This window comes from Elgaria multicarinata, chromosome 3 (assembly GCF_023053635.1).
Source record: "Elgaria multicarinata webbii isolate HBS135686 ecotype San Diego chromosome 3, rElgMul1.1.pri, whole genome shotgun sequence".
Classification (NCBI taxonomy): domain Eukaryota; kingdom Metazoa; phylum Chordata; class Lepidosauria; order Squamata; family Anguidae; genus Elgaria; species Elgaria multicarinata.
In genome coordinates, this window is record NC_086173.1 from 74,142,622 (window position 1) to 74,162,470 (window position 19,849).

Below are 19,849 nucleotides of genomic sequence, written 5' to 3' on the forward strand. Positions count from 1 at the left end.
AATCCAGAGTATAATATTACCTAACTGAATAACTGTTCTCAGTTCCCACTAAATCTGGATTTATCCTCTTTGTGCAGCAGCAGCAGCGTCACACTGACAGCTCATGGCCATATTGTAATCAGCCAATAACCTAAAATCTCTTTCCTGCTCTATTGATTCCAAATTATGAGCCCCTAGCAAATAACAAATACACTAACTGTTTGTCCTCAAATGCATGACCTTTTTCTTGGTAGTATTGCAATTCATTCCGATTGCTCCAGCTCATGAGGTCATTCAATCCGTACCACATAATTTCCTGATTCTTCTCTGTCTTAACAATACGTCATTGCTTGGTGTCAATTTCCTGATTCTTCTCTGCATTAACAATACCTTGATGCTTGGTGTCATCTGCAAATTTCATCAACATTCTTCTTACTCTCCTCTACCAGGTCACTAATAAAAATATTTAATAAAAATGGACCATAGACTCAGGGTGATTTCACTCCAAATAAAATGCTAACTTTCAGTACCTCAGAGCTAAAATGTTTTTTTTCAAATCTTACTTCCAAGACAGGGATGGGGAACCTGTGGTCCTCTGGATGTTGTTGGACTGCAATTCCTATCATCCCTCACCATATTTATACTGTCTGAGGCAGATAGGAGTTGCAGTCCAACAATATCTGGAGGGCCACACATTTCCCAACCTAGTTCTAAAGAAAAGAGTTGGAATGTCCCTAAAGATCATCTAGTCTAACTCCCTAATCGATGCAGGCTCTGCACTGCAGGGTTCAGCTGCAGCATTCCTGACAGATGGCAACCCAGCCTCTGCTTAATTGTCACCTGTTAGGGATGTGGCTGGCAACCACCTGGAGATCCCTTCACTGTTTCTTTGTGTTTCTTTGCATCTAGAGGACACCCAATTTGGGAAGGTTTTCTACATAGTATGGTATTTATGAGTACTAGTTTCTCACAAGGCTAGTCCTCAAGATGTGGGCATCTCTGTATCAGTGCCACACATTCAAGGAGCTTGTGGGGACCACCAGCAGTGAGGACCACCAGCCCTTGTGACAAACAGTTTCAAGCAGCAGAATAGCAAGGCAGCTATATCGAGGGAAGTGGTCTTTATTGTCCCATTGTTAGTCCCAATCCAATTCACTATTGAAAGATCTATCGACAATACACAGATATGTATATTGAAAAGTAGAATTGTTCAACAGAAGCTAACTCTGTAAATATTACATCATATTTTGAACTTGGGAGTTACACCTATCTTTTATCAACTCTGAAAGCAATGTCAGTGCCTGCCCTATAAAATACTAAAAAGTGGTTAGTAGGAAATAAGATCTCCACTTTCAAATATTTTAAAGGAAGGTGTGCCCTGCTTTATATATGAGCACCTTTTTACATTGATGAGAAGTGCATGTCCTGTCTTTGGGTATCTATATTTGTAATAATTTATTTATTACATTTATTTAAAGTGCAGAAGTAAGGGGAAATCAGTGTTTGCCACTCTCCTTCCATTAAAATAATAATAATCCCTCCTGTTGCGAGTTCAAGGACTGATCTTGGGTGACCATATGAAAAGCAGGACAGGGCTCCTGTATCTTTAACAGTTGTATTGAAAGGGGAATTTCAGCAGGTGTCATTTGTGTATATAGAGAACCTGGTGAAATTCCCTCTTCATCACAGCAGTTAAAGCTGCAGGAGCTATATTAGAATGACCAGATTTAAAAGAGGGTAGGGCACCTGCAGCTTTAACTGGTGTGATGAAGAGGAAATTTCAGCAGGTTCCCCATATATACAAATGACATCTGCTGAAATTCCCTTTTCAATACAACTGTTAAAGATACAGGAGCCCTGTCCTCTTTTTCATATGGTCAGCCTAGCTGATCTAAATGTTTCCCCTGTTGGAGGCATGGTTGGGGGCTGGGAGAGCTTTGGAAAGTTCAGATCCAAACCGTTCCCTGCTCCGCCCACACCATGCTCCCAATCCTCCTCTTTTCTGCCTCTCCAACAGCAGAATTCTGATATTGCTGAGTTGAGAGACATGAATCTTACTGAAGCAGCAGGAAGGTGGGATCCAAGATTAGGTGTCCTCCTCTGAAATCAAAGCTCTGTCCTGGGGGAGGGGAGGGAGGGGGACGGTCAAAGCTCAACCTTGGAGGGTTCTTTTTTATCTGTCCTATGGCCTCTAGGACGCTGTTCAAGAGACCATAGGATTGACCTGTTAACAATGTTTATCCCACCAAGAAGCTCAGGCTGACTTACAAGGTTTCCCTATTGCCATTTTATCATCACAACCACCCTGTGAGATAGGTTAGGTGGAGAGAGAGTGTGTTTGTTGCTGGCCCCAGGTCACCCAATGAGTTTCATGGCGAAATGGGGATTGGAAACTGGGTCTCCGCAATTTTAAGCAAATGGTCTAACTCTGGCACCATAGTGGCTCTTTTTGCTAAATACAAAGTGTAAATCAGCCCTAAGATTGGATCCGGGCTACACCAGCAATTTGAAATGCATTCTGCTGCTGGTATTTACATAAGGAGGTCGGGGGTACCATTTGCAGAGGAAGGGCGCAGTCTATATTACATTATATCATCGTAACTTTTCTTGCACAAAATCATGCACTTGGTTAAATAGGTGCATGGGTGTTTTGTATAACTGATGCACACCATGCCTCTTTCTGGCCATTGGTTAACTATTCAAGCCACTCTTTTGCAGTATGTTTTCGTTCTTGGATCTAGATACTTTGTTAATTCTAACCCTGTTTGGGCATCCCATTGACATGATTGTAATCAGGGGGAGGGGGAGGCCACACCTGCAGGCCTGTCCCTGCTATCACCCCCTCACATTATTCACATGCTGAGGGGAATAACTGTAAAGGGGAGTCTACTGTACACATATAGGTATTCTCCATTATTGTTGTTGTTGTTGTTGTTGTTGTTATTTCCCTCTCCCAGATTGGGAGCCCTGTGTGATCAGGATTCTCAATCACAAGTTCCCCTTTACAGGTGTTTTCTCCAACATGTGGATGGTGGGGGCAGAGCTTTCTCTCTCCATGTAATTATAATGGTGTGGATGGAATGGCCAGATAGATCTACTAGGAAAAGCTAAAAAAAAAAAAGTTTCCAGATCTGGTCCACAATCCTGGAAAGTCAACTATTTCATAGTTAATGTCACTCTCCCAGTCTGGTTCAGGCATAGCCCCAGCGATTAAGCCTCCACCCCCCACCCACACACTGCATTGCCTGCAGTTTCTCCCTTTGTCCAGAAGATGGCAGAATGAGATACAGCATATCCATTTTATTTACTGCTTGACTCTTAATCCCTGCTTTATTTCTCATTCGATGCACTGTCATATGAGATCTCTAACAGACACATCAGCCACAGGTATCACTTCTGTGCAGGGAATCCACATGCAGGTCATGTATGCAGCATCATGTGAACACTGTATATGTATTTGGCAAGTGTGGCCATGCTTCTATCAATTGGGAAGCAGAAACCAATCACAGCTTCCAGGGTATACCTGTGGTGGAATATACTCATCACATGTGATAGTGTATGTGAGATCTACATATTGTTGATTCCGACAGAAGCCATATCCTTATAGGAAATCTTTATGTGCGTGAAGTGGTGTTGACTTTTTTAAAAAAATGAAACACTTTTCTTTGTTCTGTAGACCAAAAGGCCTTTGAAGTTGAAAAGGATCAAGGCTGTAATTGTTTGCATATTTAATAGGGAGTAATACTCTCATTCAACTCAGTTGGGACTTGCATCTGAGTAAATATGCATAAGTTCTAGCTTTAGAATCAATAGTTTCTATTAACAGAATCAATAGAAATGTGGAAGACTTTTTTGATGGATCACATTTGTGTACCTTCCTGGAGAGAGTTCCCCACTGATATCTGCCACTGATTTCATGCAATTACATCCATATAACCTGCCAGGGTTATCCACCTGATTTGCTTGTGTTTTGTCTTTTGTTCATTTGTTTATTTGACCCTTTAAAAACATTATGCTAGCTGTATGTGTGGGCCGGTAGCTTTATGACAACTCAATAAATATAATGTTTGTCTCAGTAGTGTTTTTTAATCTCTTGCAGATCAGCAGATATGCTGCTGCTCTGTCCTGATATCTTTACCATACGGGTCCAACTGTAGCTCATCCCTCAGTCTGGTTTAGTAGTCAGAGTGCTAGATCTGGAGTTTGGTTCAGATCCTTGCACAGTTCCTGACTGCACTCATTGGGCATATCTCAATTCCTGGGCCCCAGTTCCCCAATCTGTAAAACAGACATATTAATTAATTAATTAATTAATTTGAAACATTTGTATCCTGCCCTATATCATTAAGATCTCAGGGCGGCATACAGATAAAAGCATGCAGTATAAAACAATAAATATACACAGCTGAAAACAAATTAAACCGTGAACCAAGCTAAAACAATATGTAATTTAAAAGCAGTAAAAACAATTAAAACAGTTAAAACAATGTGCCATCTTAGTGAATTTAACCATTAAAAGCTAAAAAGCCATGTTACCTATCTCACAGGGTTTGTGAGGAATGTCAGTAAGGCTAGAATCCTATAGACCCTTACCTGGGGGAAAATACTATTGAGCTTAAGGGAACCCACTTCTGAATGGGCATGCCTAGGGCTGCACTTTAAAAGTGTTGTAAAATGACTTTTAAAATAAGATGCCATCTAAATTTAGTCATGGTACAAACAAACAAACAAACAAACAAACAGGGGGAGCCTACTAGGTGACCACCATTCTTCGTGTTAGCTAGATAGAACCAAAACATTTGCAGTAGTTCCAAAGTAAATGCAATGAGATCATGAATACCTTCCATAGGGATCATGGATTTTGAATGAGGAAGTCTGGGAATGCTGTACACTATGTAAATAGGAAGGGTTACATAAGAATCAGTAAAGTGGGTCAGGACAGTGGTCAGTCAAGCTCAGCATCCTGTCATCCGTGTTAGCCAGTACAGGAAAAAGTGCACAACCTGACAGGGCAGATGCCCTGATTGTTACAGAGCACACACAGAATTTCCAGTGTTCGTTGCACATTTGATCACTGTAAGTTACATGACCGTCCTTAGACTGTGGCGAATCTCCCACCTTCATCTGTACTGTGGCCAGAAGCTGGAGGATGGAGAAACAATGGTTTTGGGGCAGGAAAATCAGCACCACATGGAACCTCCTTCTTTGGGGTGCTTCTTGCAACATTTCCAATTTAGAACTGTATGGCCAGAAGAAGCTCCAATGCAGGTATACCTGTAGTTCAGTTTCCCCAATCTGGTGGCCTTAAGAAGTATTGGATACAACTCCCATCATCCCCAGCCAGCATGATCATTAGCCATGCCAGCTGGGAATGATGGGAGTTGAGTTGCCTGAACTGGGAGTTGCATGAACATCCCATAATTCAAATCCATAAAAGGAGGAATCCTTCCATGTGATATGGTAAAGCAGCTGCCTTCTAATCTCCCTTTCCAAAACACTAACAATATGCATAACACTCTACCTTTGTAATCTTATGTGCCCTTATCTTTTTATCCTTTATCTATAAGGAAGACGTTCAGTATCCCAGATATTTTTGTGGCCTTCATACCATCCTCCCTTTTTAGCTCTCCTGCATCTATTATATGATAGGGAGTTATACAAAATACTAAAACTGAGCATTTTTAATCATATCTTTTAAAATCAGCATATGTATGAGATGCTCTGAGTTGTTTTATCTTCCTTTCCTTATCATCCCTGAAGCTGATGCAGCTCAGTGAGTGGATATTTCAGCAAGTTCTCTGTAGTATGATTCCAAGACCTCCTTTGTGGGAGATTATGGCTTACTCAGTATTCAATATGATATATCTATAGTAAGAATTACAGACAGTGATAAAGAATTTTTAAAAAAACAACAAACCCTCAGCTGGTGTGTGTGTGTGAGTGAGTGAGAGAGAGAGAGACTGTTTATTTCCATTATAAATATTGATTATTGTGCTTACCTTCTTTCTTTCTAGCTTTTAGCCAAGGAAACATTGATTTGCTCAGTTATTGGATAATTCAGGTTTGTTGATTGCCTTGCAATTCCAGCAGAATATTTTATTAATTTCATTATGAAGCAATTTTGAAATGATTCGTTCAGGACATACAGTAACACAAAAGGGATAGGTGTGTGTGTGTGTGTATGTATGTAGGAGTGTGAGTGGAATAAAAGTATTTTAGTTCTAATGCAGATTGAAATTTATAGTGATGGCAACTTATTTATTTATTTATTTATTGCACTTATATACCGCCCCCATAGCCAGGGTTCTCTGGGCGGTTTACAGAAATTCTAAAATTAAGATAAAAACAAGTATACAAAATTTAAAATTCTAAAACACAGAACATACACACATAAAGCATTAAAAACCATTAAAAAAACTAAACATGCGGGTGATTAAGATGTGCCGCCATATGCCTGGGCAAAGAGGAAAGTCTTAACCTGGCGCCGGAAAGATAGCAGCGTTGGCGCCAGGTGAGCCTCATCAGGGAGATCATTCCATAGTCTGGGGGCCATTAGGTTGCATCACAAGCAACTTGTCCATTAGGATATTGCAGAACCAACCCAACATTGTCACAGCAAATAAGCAATGCCAGCACAGAGTTGGTCCCCTTACTTAGGCCCTATTGAATGCCGTAGCAGACTTCAATTCCTGTTGAAGAACAAAATGTAAGAATATGTGCTGTGCATGTGCTAGCTTGTAAGCACACATCTTTCTTCCAGTACCATGGCCGTCAAAGGGCCCATATTTCTTCTCTCACCATGCATGAACCCGGGTGAATTAAAAGTCATGCTGTAGGTGCTTTTAAAAAGCTGTCAGTGTGCCTACGGCCATACTACCTTGAACACGCCCAATCTTGTCTGATCTCGGAAGCTAAGCAGCGTCAGGCCTGGTTAGTACCTGGATGGGAGACCGCCTGGGAATACCGGGTGCTGTAGGCTTAAAAAAAAAAAACACCTGTCAGTGTGTGTCCAATGGCTGCATGAGAAAGCAGTTGTATAGTGTTGTGGTTTGAACTGTCAGACTAAAGTGTTGGGAGAAGCAAGTTCAAATCCTCACTTGGCCATGAAGGCTACTGGCTGACCTTGGGCCTATCGCTCTTTTTCAGCAATTTACCTCATAGACTCTTCATTGAAAAGATGTCATCCCGTGATCAGCTTCATGGGGCTACTGAATGGCAGTTGCCCCCAATTCAGCAAGGAACATCTGCATCCAAAGGCGACCTTCTGTGCATGTAGCTTGGGATGTGCATCCCCATCACAATGCTCATTTGAGCTCTGTTGAACCAAGTGGATGAATCTTTTATGTGGGCATCCCTATGCCATGCTATCAGTTGTAATGTGCCAATGATTGCCTGCAACTTCAGCTGGCTCTGTAAAGCTGTTTGCATACTAAAAAGGAATGGTGTAGGTGCTGTTTGCATACTAAAAAGGAACTGTGTAGCTGTAAGAACATCATCATCATCATTATTATCATCATCATCATCATCTGTATACCATTCCATATCTGAAATAAAACAGAAAGATATACAAAGATTAAAACACCAGATGGGATCTTAATGAGCATGGCAGTCATAGGTACTATTGGAAGTGAGAGTTGGAGAAAGTGTTCAGTAAAAATAGACTTATCAATAAGCTCACATGCAAGCTGGAATATTGTGGAGCGAAGACAGGCATACATGAAAAAGTGGCTCACGGTACAGCAAATGTGCTTTGAGCTCACTTTTTAACATATATGTGGATGTAGCATATAAGCCAGTCAAATGCCCGACATATGATGGCTGCTACAACTGCTCTCCGTTGCTGCCAACACCTCCTCTACCTCAAACCTTTCTTCCAGTTGGGAAACAAAGTGCTCCAACTCAGGCAGTTGCATCCATCAGTCCATTTCCATCTCAGGTGCTCAGCAGGAGGAAGAGAAGGAAGTAGCAGCAGTAGTAGTAAGGAGGCAGGTGGACAAAGAGGGAAAGCAGGCCTGGAACAGCAGAGCACTTTATTTCATCTCCCCCCGCCCCTATTTCTTGTTGCTACTGCTGCCACTACCTCCATCTCAGAAAGGAAGCCCTCCACAACTAAGGGGCTGAAGTAGAAGCAGCCAGCCTGTGCCTCAGGCATTAGCTGCAGAGTGCTTGTTTTTTTTCTCAGCAGGAAGGAGTGTGTGTGTGTGTGTGTATGCATATGCATGAGAGAGAGAGAGAGAGAGAGAGAGAGAGAGAGAGAGAGAGAGAGCAGTGGAATAGTCAGCCAGTTGTGGGGAGCATATACCAGCACTCAGTTCACTGATATGCTATAGTGTCACACACACACACACACACACACACACACACACACACACACACGAGAAACAGAACTCAAAGAGGCACATTCTTAGCATTGTGAGACTCTTTTTAATATCTCTATTTGTCAGGAGCTTTTTACAGGGAGAAAGACTGTCAGGGTATTTAGATTGCATCTTGCTTTAACTCATCTTAAAAGATCCATGTGGTGATATTGTCCATCTTGTTCTTGGAAAGGAGCTTATTTATTATTGTTTCAGCAGCACTTGGAAAGACTTTATTGGACTATCTGCTGTACAGCTAGCCTCTCCTAAAAATAATTTTGCTACTTTAGTAGGCAAGTCATAAAAAGGGCTTGGCAGACATAACCCAAGCCTCCAGGCCTCCTGCCCATCATACTGTCTTCTCCACAATCATGCAGCAGCATATTGAAAATATTTTTTTCAGCTAGACATTGTTGCACCATGCATAGCCCCTGGTGAGAAGAAATGTAGCTACCTTCCCTGCTCTGCATTGTTACACCTACAGGGTAAGATTCGTGGGTGCCACAAAATGAATCTAGCTGAAACCAGCCTCTCTTGGAGTTTTCAGTGTATGCTGGAATGACACCATGGAAAGGTGTGCCCTTTGTAATGCTTTAGGGCCTGGCAAAGTCCAGAGATGTGCAACAAAGGTGCTGTAGTATTATATAATGATGATAAAAACAAGAGAGATGGGACAAACCAACTGGCTTGTTAGCCTGAGAAAAGGGTGTGCCAGAAGAAGCACCAGGGAAAGGATTAAGGGCAGGAAGAAAAACATCCGTGCTTCCATTCTTTCAGCCATTAGAGCTGTTCCACAAAATGAGGTTACTGATATTGTAGCCAGTCAGTTCTGAACAAATAAAATAGGGCGACCATATGAAAAGGAGGACAGGACTCCTGTATCTTTATCAGTTGTATTGAAAAGGGAATTTCAGCAGGTGTCATTTGTATATATGGGGAATCTGGGGAAATTTCCTCTTCATCACACCAGTTAAAGCTGGAGGTGCCCTGCCCTCTTTTAAATCTGGTCATTCTAGTATAGCTCCTGCAGCTTTCACTGCTGTGATGAAGAGGGAATTTCACCAGGTTCTCCATATATACAAATGACCCCTGCTGAAATTCCCTTTTCTATGCAACTGTTAAAGATACAGGAGCCCTGTCCTCCTTTTCATATGGTCACCCTAAATAAAAGAAAATAGATATTGGGTGGAAATTAAGAGTGTGATCCAGCATGTGGATTGGGATGATGTAGTAGACACTGTATACTTGGACATTCAAAAAGTTTGTGGCAAAGCCCCTCACCAAATGATCCTGAGTATACTGATCACTCACGAGATATGAGGCCCAACCTATATGGTTGATTTAGTCTGGCGCAAGAGCACATCAGGGTTGTTCATGACATGTGACGTTGTCACCACTCCACAGCAACCACACAGTTTCTCTCTCTATAAGGCACATTTTCTCGAAGTCCTTTTAGTGCATCTATTCCCCTTAAATGTGGCTCCTGCATAGTTGTGGTGCAGTGTTCCCCATTCCCCCAAATTAAATCCTGCATACTGGGAGTGCTTAAGGAGTGCCTGGGACCTAGCTGTGACCTGGTCAAGGGATGGGGCTGTCCCTCCTCCCTTTTCCTCCCCCCTGGTCTCATTGGCAGTAGCTGCATTGCACACAGGCTTCTTTTCCCATTTAACTAGTTTGAGAGTAGTTTCCAGCACCCTGGATAGCTCCTTTGGAGTTCTGGCTGGTTCTGACTGAACCCCAGAATGGATTCAAAGCCCCACCAAAATCAGAGCCACCAGCATAAAGGACAATCACTCTAGCTCAAGTGAGTAATAAATTACAAGTTTGCTATCAACAAAGTCCCAGGCCTAATCTACATCAAGCAGGATATAGCATTATGAAAGCAGTATGAAAGTGGTATATAAAAGGCAGGAGCCACACCAAGCAGGATATAGTGGTATGAAAACGGTATATGATATTTTATTTATTTATTTATTACATTTTTATACTGCCCAATAGCTGAAGCTCTCTGGGCATTTCACCAAAATTAAAACCATAATAAAACAACCAACAGGTTAAAAGCACAAATACAAAATACAGTTTGAAAAGCACAACCAGGGTAAAAACCACACAGCAAAATTGATATAAAATTAAAATACAGAGTTAAAACAGTAAAATTTAAATTTAAGTTAAAATTAAGTGTTAAAATACTGAGAGAATAAAAAGGTCTTCAGCTGGCGACAAAAGGAATACAATGTAGGCGCCAGGCGGACCTCTCTTATTACATTTTTATACAGCCCAATAGCTGAAGCTCTCTGGGCGGTTCACAAAAATGTGTCAATGGGACTCAATAGTTGTCAGTGTACTTCAGTAGTTTGGCTCCTGCCTTTTATACACTGCTTTCATACTACCTTCATGGTGCAATATGCAGTTTCCCTAACTGGAATTTTCTCTGTTACCAATCCAGCCTTGGGTGACCATATGAAAAGGAGGACAGGGCTCCTGTATCTTTAACAGTTGTATTGAAAAGGGAATTTCAGCAGGTGTCATTTGTGAATATAGAGAACCTGGTAAAATTTCCTCTTTATCACAACAGTTAAAGGTGCAGGAGCTATACTAGAGTGACCAGATTTAAAAGAGGGCAGGGCACCTACAGCTTTAACTGGTGTGATGAAGAGGAAATTTCAGCAGGTTCCCCATATATACAAATGACATCTGCTGAAATTCCCTTTTCAATACAACTGTTAAAGATACGGGAGCCCTGTCCTCGTTTTTCATATGGTCGGCCTACTATCCAGCCATCCCCAACTGGATAGAGTATGGGCCCCAACCAGGCCTTTTCCTGCATCTCAACTCCATTGTACAAGCTAAAACAGCAAATGGAACTGAACAGATGTCTTGGAACCATGCATAATTATAGGAATGAGAGAATAAGACCACTACCACTGCTACAGGAGATGGAAGAAACACAGCCTGTAATGATTTACAAATGGTCTAAGTCCATCCAGATGATCTAAACTGTTTCAGCTCAGGAAGTTCTGATCCAAGGATGTGGTTTGCTTGATAGTGGAGGAAGGAGCCATCTGTGGTTTACAAATACGGACAGTTCAAATATGGTTCCTGCAGTATTGGGAAACGGTTTTAACAGCCAGCAAAGTAACACTCTTTCCTAAATCTTCTGGATTCCTCCCCCATCCCAAAAAAACTTTCCCCATCATTTAGAGGATTGTAACACAAGATAGCCTGAAAAGTCAGAAATTCTGAATATAGAAACGTAAAGCATATACGGTATATCCTGCAGCAGGCATGGCCAAGGGGCCTGAACCAGGCCAGAAAGCAATTAACCAGCCAGCCATAGTCCTGCCAAATTATAAGAAAAGTATGGCTCTAAAAAAAACCTGCCTCCATTTTAATTTTGAAGAAAAATATTTTTATTTTCAAAGCTGTGACAGAGATTGTGTGGAAAGTAGAGAGAGTGAAAGATTCCAAACTCAAATATGACAACTCTGTTTGGCTTTTGTATGTCAAGCTTCATGCTTGTCCAAACACACGTGGTCCAGCAGGAACCTCAAACTGTTCTGTGGCCCCAGCTTTACTGTGGAGCCCAAGGATGTGGCAAAACATACTTCTGCTCCCTGGATCACTTTCTAGAAAAGAGAGTGACCCTGGAAGGGAATGGCCATCCCTGTCCTCCACTGAATCTGTATGGCACACATGTTGCTAAGCACTGAAAGGATTCAGGACTCAGGCCCATAGGACAAGAATCTGCATAAAATGTGCATATGCTAATTTATATATTTATATACAAATTTAGAAATGGTTATAAGAACTTTTTAAAAATCCACATGAGGTAAAGTCAGCCAATTAATTTTCATTCAAATCATCTCAAATAAAATAAATTCTTCAATTAAGTTGCACCCTCACCCAGATCATACAAAACCAATGGGGAAAAAGTGGTTTCCCCACCCCACCCCAAGTTTAATTGCAATGTAGGGGGAAAGATTTTTTGGAGGCGTTGCAGTGTGGGGGGAGGGGAGAGTTAACCCTCCCCTCCCCGTGTGCAAGCACTCTTGAAAATTTCCTCCTGCTTAGCAATTAAGGTGAGGGGGGAAATTGCACCAAGGGGCACTCTGGGTTCTGTGGAGTAGGTCTAGGGCCTTGGGGAAAAGCTTCAGGGCTGGGGCTCCATGGGCCCCCGCCTAGCAGTGCCCCTGGTAGACCACGTACGTGGATTCTTCGGATACAGTCAGCCTGATGCAAAGCTTCCTGCATGTTTGCCTCGTGCTGCTCATTCACAAGACGGAGGATAGAGAAGCAGGGCATCCCCAATGCAGAATGAACCATTATCATGAGCACTGAATCTCATTGTCAGCACTGTGGTGCCATTATGACCATGGGCAAGTTCCCAGCGTACAGAAGCTTTGCCGTTTACTGAACTGGGGAGCCTGGGATGTCTAGAAAAACCAGTTCTTGCACTGCCACAAAACCCTGCTGTGCCGACGCCGTTGCTATGTTTGGCGGTGACTAAGCAAGACCCATTTCTTGTTTCAAGCACTGACGTGAGCTGTGCAAATCTGGAAGTAGTTACATTAGGCCACAGCATTCCAGAGTTCCTACTTGGGCCAATGAGCTCTGCGTGTGCCTCTCAATCTATTATATTAAGAATTGCCTGCTTAGCAAGACAAGGATGAGCACAGCACCGGAAAGTACAGTAGCTTATTCAGGCTGGAAAGGGATTCTGATTTGCTGGAGTAACTAGCCGTTTCCTGTTTTCAACCCCTATCCAGCAGAGCCCCCAAATTTGTCTGGTCTGAATCTGGTCACTCTTCCTAGTGTGTGTGCATGTTTTGGTCCTGGCATTGAAATCAGCCCACCACTAGTTTAGGAGCTGGTTCACAAAATGTACTTGGAAGGTGGTTAGGGAATAAGCTGCAGGTGAAAGAGTTGTGTTTCTTGGACTGGATGCCTATTTCTGACACACATTTTATCATATGGACTCAGGGCTGGCACTGCTATTAGGCAATCACACAGGCAACCACATTCGTCCCTTTCCAAAGTCCCCTTTGGACGCTTAGGAACAGTTATTGGGTGGGGGAGCTTGTACTATTAATTTATTAAGACAAAGATATAGATAAATTGTATGTTACTTTTTGGGCTGAATTCCCCCTCCCCCCAAGGTGGTTTACAATAATCAACATCTCATTACAGTGAAATGGGAAGATAATAAAAAAGCCAAAATAAAGACAGATAAATGAATCCACAGCAAGGTTGAAATGTACAAAAACCCTGGCAGAATGACAGTGTTGTACCTGTCTGCCTAAAAGACATCAAAGAAGGGTCCAGTCTAACTTTCCTTGGGAGAGAGTTCCATAGTTGGAGGCTGCCACTGAAAAGCAGCATGAGGGACGAGAGAAGGCTGGGAGAGGTCAAGAAACGCTGGGCCACAGGCAAGGGGATGCCACAGAAACAGGTGGGCAAAGTGTACAGTAGCTCCAGGGTCACGTGAGAGACAGGGCAGCAGAAGCAGTCATCCTTAAGGTTAATGGCCTAGGGTTCGGGTCTGGGCTACACACTTTCCATTCGCCACAGGCATAAGCATCCTCAGTCAGCAGAGTGTTTCGGACCTGTGTGCCGACCACCAGTCATCACTTAACGTCACTCTGTCCTGTGTCATCACATTGTGAATTTCCTTGCTCTCATCAGTGGGTGAAGGAGCAGAGAAATCTGATGTACTATCTGTGATGATGGATGCCATCAATGCTGCTAATATGGGCCAAGGGAATGGAATACTTACCACTGGTGGGTGGGATAATCTTTGTTGAAAAGGTAATGTATAGCGCAAGCCTCACTAAGAGACTCAAGATGGTTAAGTCAACAGGGCACGGCTACTCAATAAAGCCCTCTGCTGGGAAATGGGAGGCAAAGAGGCAGCACAGATAAAGAGGCAGTGGTGTGGTCTGAAATGTGTGGCTTCATCTGTTTGTTTGCCATTTTAGTATTCTCCTCATTCCGAGAGGTTCTGAAATACTGTGGACAGATCTGTATTGACTACTTACCAATACCAGTATCCCTGAACTAGGATAGGGAGACCCAAATTCAAATCCCCACCGAGCCATGAAGCTCACTGGACCAATTACTACCTCAGCATTATTATGGGGATAACCTGATATGGAAGGATAGAGAACTATGGCCACCGCTCTGTGCTACGTGGACAGGATAAAAATGTAACAGATGGATAGGGGAACCTTTCATTATTCGTGGCGTTTTTCTTTCCAGAACATTCCTTAAAAGGAGACAATGCAGGTGGCTGCACCCCCTCCCTCCCTCCCATCTCACCCTCACTGGGATTGTGCAAGCACACAGGCTTATTGTGTTTGAAGTGCGTTTTTGCCAGTGTTACTAAGGTACAGAGGGTGAGTAATTTTCTCCAAACTTTCAGTTTCTACTAGGCATGTTGCATTTCTCAAAATAATCTAGGAATCGTTTTATGAAGAAAACGCTTCCATTAGTTCAAAGGCAGATCAGTGAATATATAATATCCTTATGCAAGCGTGTTTTGGCTTCTTTTTTAGATCTTCCACAATTCAGAAAATGGATGTGGAATGAGATGAATTGGATACCTCCACCACCATCTAATCTCTTTCACTGCAACCTCTGAAATAATAGCAGAGATGATGATGATGATGATGATGATGATGATGATGATGATGATGTACATTGATGGTGCTATATAAATAAATAATAATAATAATAATATTCACAGCAGGTGTCTTAGTGGCAGAGTCTGGAAAATGCAGCGGCATGTTCACTGAGACAGAAATGCAGTGGGGCTTGAATGCCAATTAGTTTATGTGGTTCTGCCACTGGCCTATGTTGACCCTGGGCTCATCCACAAGGCCGCTTTGCCCCTGGATTGCTTCGGAGTGGCGGTACGTGATCTACGTGGTGCAGCTGCTACTCTGAATCAATCCACGGACAAAGCCCCGAAGCTCCACACTAAAGATGTCAGGGATTTACCCCAACTTTTTTAGATTGGAGCAAGGCTCTGCGCCTCTGCGGAGCCTTGTTAAGGAAAATAAAATAAAATTTAAAGGGGATTGGAAATCCCACCAGGGAGGGAGCACCCCATTCCTCCCCTTCTTGTCCCCCCCAGTTAGTTGTAAATGTGATCCTTTGCATTTACAGCTAACCCCCCCCAAAAACCCACCTATGTCAGCCCCATTTTCCCATTAAACCTCCACTAACCAGTACAGATGCTACCAGGCGCCCCCAGACCAGCCTCGTGAGAGCTCAGGTGGGCAGGCGCAGCAGCAGCGGCACCTGGAAACCCTCAACTGTGCTCCTTCCCATGTAGATGCTGGGAAGGAGCATCAATGCAGCTGTACCCCAGCTCGTGCCTCCGGGCGCAGCATTATTGAAGTTGTATAGACTAGGGCCCTGAAGTCATGTGGTCCTTATGGGTGATGCACTTACTTAATCTTCTTCAAACTGGGAAGGGGGGTTCTTCGTTGTTCTTTTTTGCAGGGGGTGGGTGGGCTCATATGGTCAGCAGCAATGTCACTGCACTGCTGATGCCTAAACTCCCTGGAAAAATACAGCAAGTGCTGGAGACCGCCAGACTGCTGCTCTCGGGAGGAGTTTGTTTTCACCATTGCATGTGAAAAGAAATATAGATCTGGAGCTCTGCCACGGAAAGGGCCTTCAATAATAGCCTGAACTCCCCCTGGGACTCTCCTGGAGACTGGCTCATGTGATGAGGAGAGGGGGGCAACGTGCCAGATCTCCACTCAGTTATGAGTGGAATGTCTGTAGCTCCTTTCAGGAACACTGTGTTCCTTCCTGCGATACTAACGTCACCATCTCTAAGCAAGAAGGCCAGGCAGGAAGGCCCAAGCTGCCCTTCAGGTTCCCACCCTCCTTTACCCTTGATCCTAGTGGGGTTGAGGTTGGCTTTTCTTTTCTTTTAAAAAAAAATCGGACCTGACATAAACAATCCCTCCTTTCATAAGCAGGCGGTGAGGGAAATGAATGGAACAATGGTAGCTGGTTGGCCGGCGTAGGCTGATTACTGGCTAAAGGGATTTAACTTCCTAAACCCACAGCATTATCTCATGGTTCTCACACACTGAGGTCCTTGCTTGTTCTGGGCCTTGGTCCTCAGTGGTATATTGCTGATGTGGACACTCTTAAACATAGCAGTCATGCTCTCCTGCAGATGCTTCCATTTAGATTCCTCCCACATGATGCCACAAAGAGTCCCATAAAGTTTGCAGTGGACTCTGGTCCATGAATGCTTACATCATTCTAAATTGGTTCATCTTTAAGGTGCTAGAGCCAGGATTCTTTGTTGGGTTTGATGCAACTGATGAAGACAGGCTGCTCTTTTGGAAGTTTCTTCTGCACAATGGGGATCCTACATCTTCTCATGTCTTGTCACTCTCTCACCGCCCCCTTCACAGACACTCACTCACACACACCCCTTCCTCAAACCCTCCACTGCAGCTGCTTCCCCAACTTGGCTGTCTCTGCTGGACACTCCTCATGCCTGCCACGTGGAGAACCCTGTTACTAGGTTGGCCAAGGAGCACAGCTGTGGCTTTTTATAGAGAATGAGTGAACCCTAGACATGAGGGAAGCAAAGGACTCCTGTGTCCCAGACCCTGCTTGAACTCTGCATCAGTGGTTCACACAGCTTGGGAAGGGGACAAAAATACCGCTGCTTCCACTAGGCAACGGGGCAAACAACAGAGTGCGGCTGTAAACAAATCAAGACCTCCTCATTCCTGACGAGTGACTGCACTGCTGGCAGTGGCCCTAATATGAATATGAAACAGAGGCGTCCAGGTTGCTGATTCTTGCCCAGAGACCCATGACATGATCGTTCTCCTTTCGTTGTCTCTGGAGTGAGATTTTTCTCCAATTGCTGTCTTGAAACAAAAAGCAAAATTTAATGGATATTTAATGGATATTTAAAAACACAAGCGTCAGAACAATTTGTGTGCAAACCTCTTTGATTATTTTGTAGAACCACAATAAGAGTGGAATGGAATATAAAAGATACTAGCCCTCATGGCTGTGTGGTACCTTCAGTATCTGAGGCAGTAAGCCTATTTGCACCAGTTGCTGGGGAACATGGGTGGGAGGGTGCTGTTGCACCGTGCCCTGTTTGTGGGTTCCTGGTCAGCAGCCGGTTGGACACTGTGTGAACAGAGTGCTGGACTAGATGGACCCTTGGTCTGATCCAGCAGGGCTCTTCTTATGTTCTTATTCGCTCAACTCACAAGATGTGGGTCACACAGGAATTGTGCTAGTTCACATCAGATGGGACACAGTGAAAAGACAGCAGAGGTTATTGGAATGGGAATTGCTAGAGAATTTTTAAAAAGGTAAGTCTGATCATCACATAAAGGGAGTCTTTTGGTGGGAGAGCATGACTTATTCATAGATATGAGTGTTAAATTCAGAGCGATGCTTGGTGAAATGTTGCAGACATTTCTGTGTGGCTGGTAGTACTGGCACACAGCAATTCTAAGGGTGCAAAGACTTCTTGGAAGATTCTGGAAAAAGAAGAGCACCATTAACCTTGTAAGGCCTGTTGAACTGCTGGCTTTGATAGAGGGCAGGCACATCTCTGTGCCTTTTTAGACTTTTGTGGAAAGGGAGAATTTGGTAGTCATAGCTTTTAGTAGGTGACACAGCTCCAGCATTAGATCAGGAGAAAGTGCACCTGTGAAACAGTCGCTCCTATCCAGCTTTTAAAGGTACAAGAGCCCAAATTCTTCCATATTAAATTTGCCTATATAGACCTAAGAAGAGCATGAAGATACTGCACAGCCAAACACAGTTGACATGCCTATGGATTTGGATGTATTGGTAGATCTGAGGGTTCTACACATATACAAGTATATCATGTATACTAAACTATGTTATACATTACTTTATAGAGTTTATAGTTTGGGTAATAATGGAGCCTATCATTCAAGGGTTCAATTTTTTTCTAAGCAATACTTAAACAAAACAAAGGATACTCTGATTACTGCACTTCCAAAGGCAATGGAACTGCCTATAATACAGAAGGTATCACAAGACCAATAAGATTAAAGTAATGGTATATGGATCTGTTGGGAATGTTCACATTTTCTTTGCTTAGTAATAAAGAAAACTCAGCAGCACAAGACCAGCATGTTCATAATGCTACTTTGTGGCGGATTAATTCTTCTTCTAAGACTTATTGTCCATTTCTTTCTTAGGCGATTAGGATTAGGTTGGAAAATAAGTATTTTGTATCCATCTAAGAGCCAGCTCTTTACTGCCAGTCATTACTAAATAATCCCCAGATCATTCTTCAGTCATGAATGGAAAAATTTCCTGCGGTTTCATAAGACCCAATTCTTCTCCAAATGAGCAGAAGAATGAGAGGGAAATCGTCTATCAATCATGTGCCCAGACTGAACCTTTAGAAATACCAAATATTTCCACTGCAGATACTTCCTTATTTATTTTTAATTTTTATTTATTTTATTTTTTGTTCTCAAGGACTTTCAGAGATATGTTGGACTGAAAGCAAGGACACTATTCCCAAACATTCAAAATTGTAAATCAGTCCCTCTCACTCTTTAAAGCCATCTGCCAATTGTTTTTTAATATCATTTGGTTTTGCTTCCTTTATTAATTGTTAAACGGTGGAATCCTGTTACAAGGGTATAATAGGATTGCTGCTAAATCCCCTTGGATCAGCGGAACACAACCATTCACTGGCAATGGGAATCTGCACTTGTTGAGCAATACCACTGCGGCAGCATTACAGTACTCCAGGGATTGGGAATGTGTGGCCCTCCAGATGTTGGTGGACTGCAGCTCCCAACATAGAATCACAGAATAGTAGTGTTGGAAGGGGCCTATAAGGCCATCGAGTCCAACCCCCTGCTCAATCAGCCCTTGCCAGCCAGTTTAGTGTGATGGAGGATGGGAATTGCAGTCCAACAACATCTGGAGGGGCGCACGTTCCCCATCCCTGTATGACTCTGACACAGAACCACTACACCAGTATGCAGCCTCTGGTGCAAGGGGCAAAACTGGAAGGAGTGCAGGCTGTAGCAGAGGAAGAGTATGCATGTTGGGAGTCCTCTGCCGGTTCAGAGGTCAGTTTCACCTGCCTGCTTCCCAATGCCAGGGATGCATTGGGCACAGGAGATGAGCACAGGACAGGGATGACATGTGAATACTGTGCTGCAAAAACACACAAGACTGTGGCAGCTCCAAAGGCCCCCTGGTGTTATCGCTCCTCTTCCTTGCTGTTGCTGCTTATTCGCCTGTCCTCTCTGACCAAGAGCTCCATCACACCAGCGTTATATGGTGCAATCACTGTGAACTGCATACAAAAGACTCAGAGGTTTTCCACCTTATAATCTGCTTTGATTGTGAAGTACTCCCATGCATCCTGCCTTTCCCCCCCCCCCCTTAAACTCACTTCCTGGTATTCAAAGGATCGCTGTTGCCCGGTAGCAAAAACAACAACAACAATGAAAGTTTAG

General features: G+C 43.2%; 1 non-coding gene across 1 annotated transcript; it reads left to right on the forward strand.

Annotated features, from left to right (window-relative positions):
- Positions 1-6,839: 6,839 nt before the first annotated feature.
- On the forward strand, positions 6,840-6,958 carry LOC134397036 (5S ribosomal RNA). The gene has a single exon (XR_010025325.1). It is a non-coding gene; the product is annotated as a 5S ribosomal RNA (ribosomal RNA).
- Positions 6,959-19,849: the final 12,891 nt, after the last annotated feature.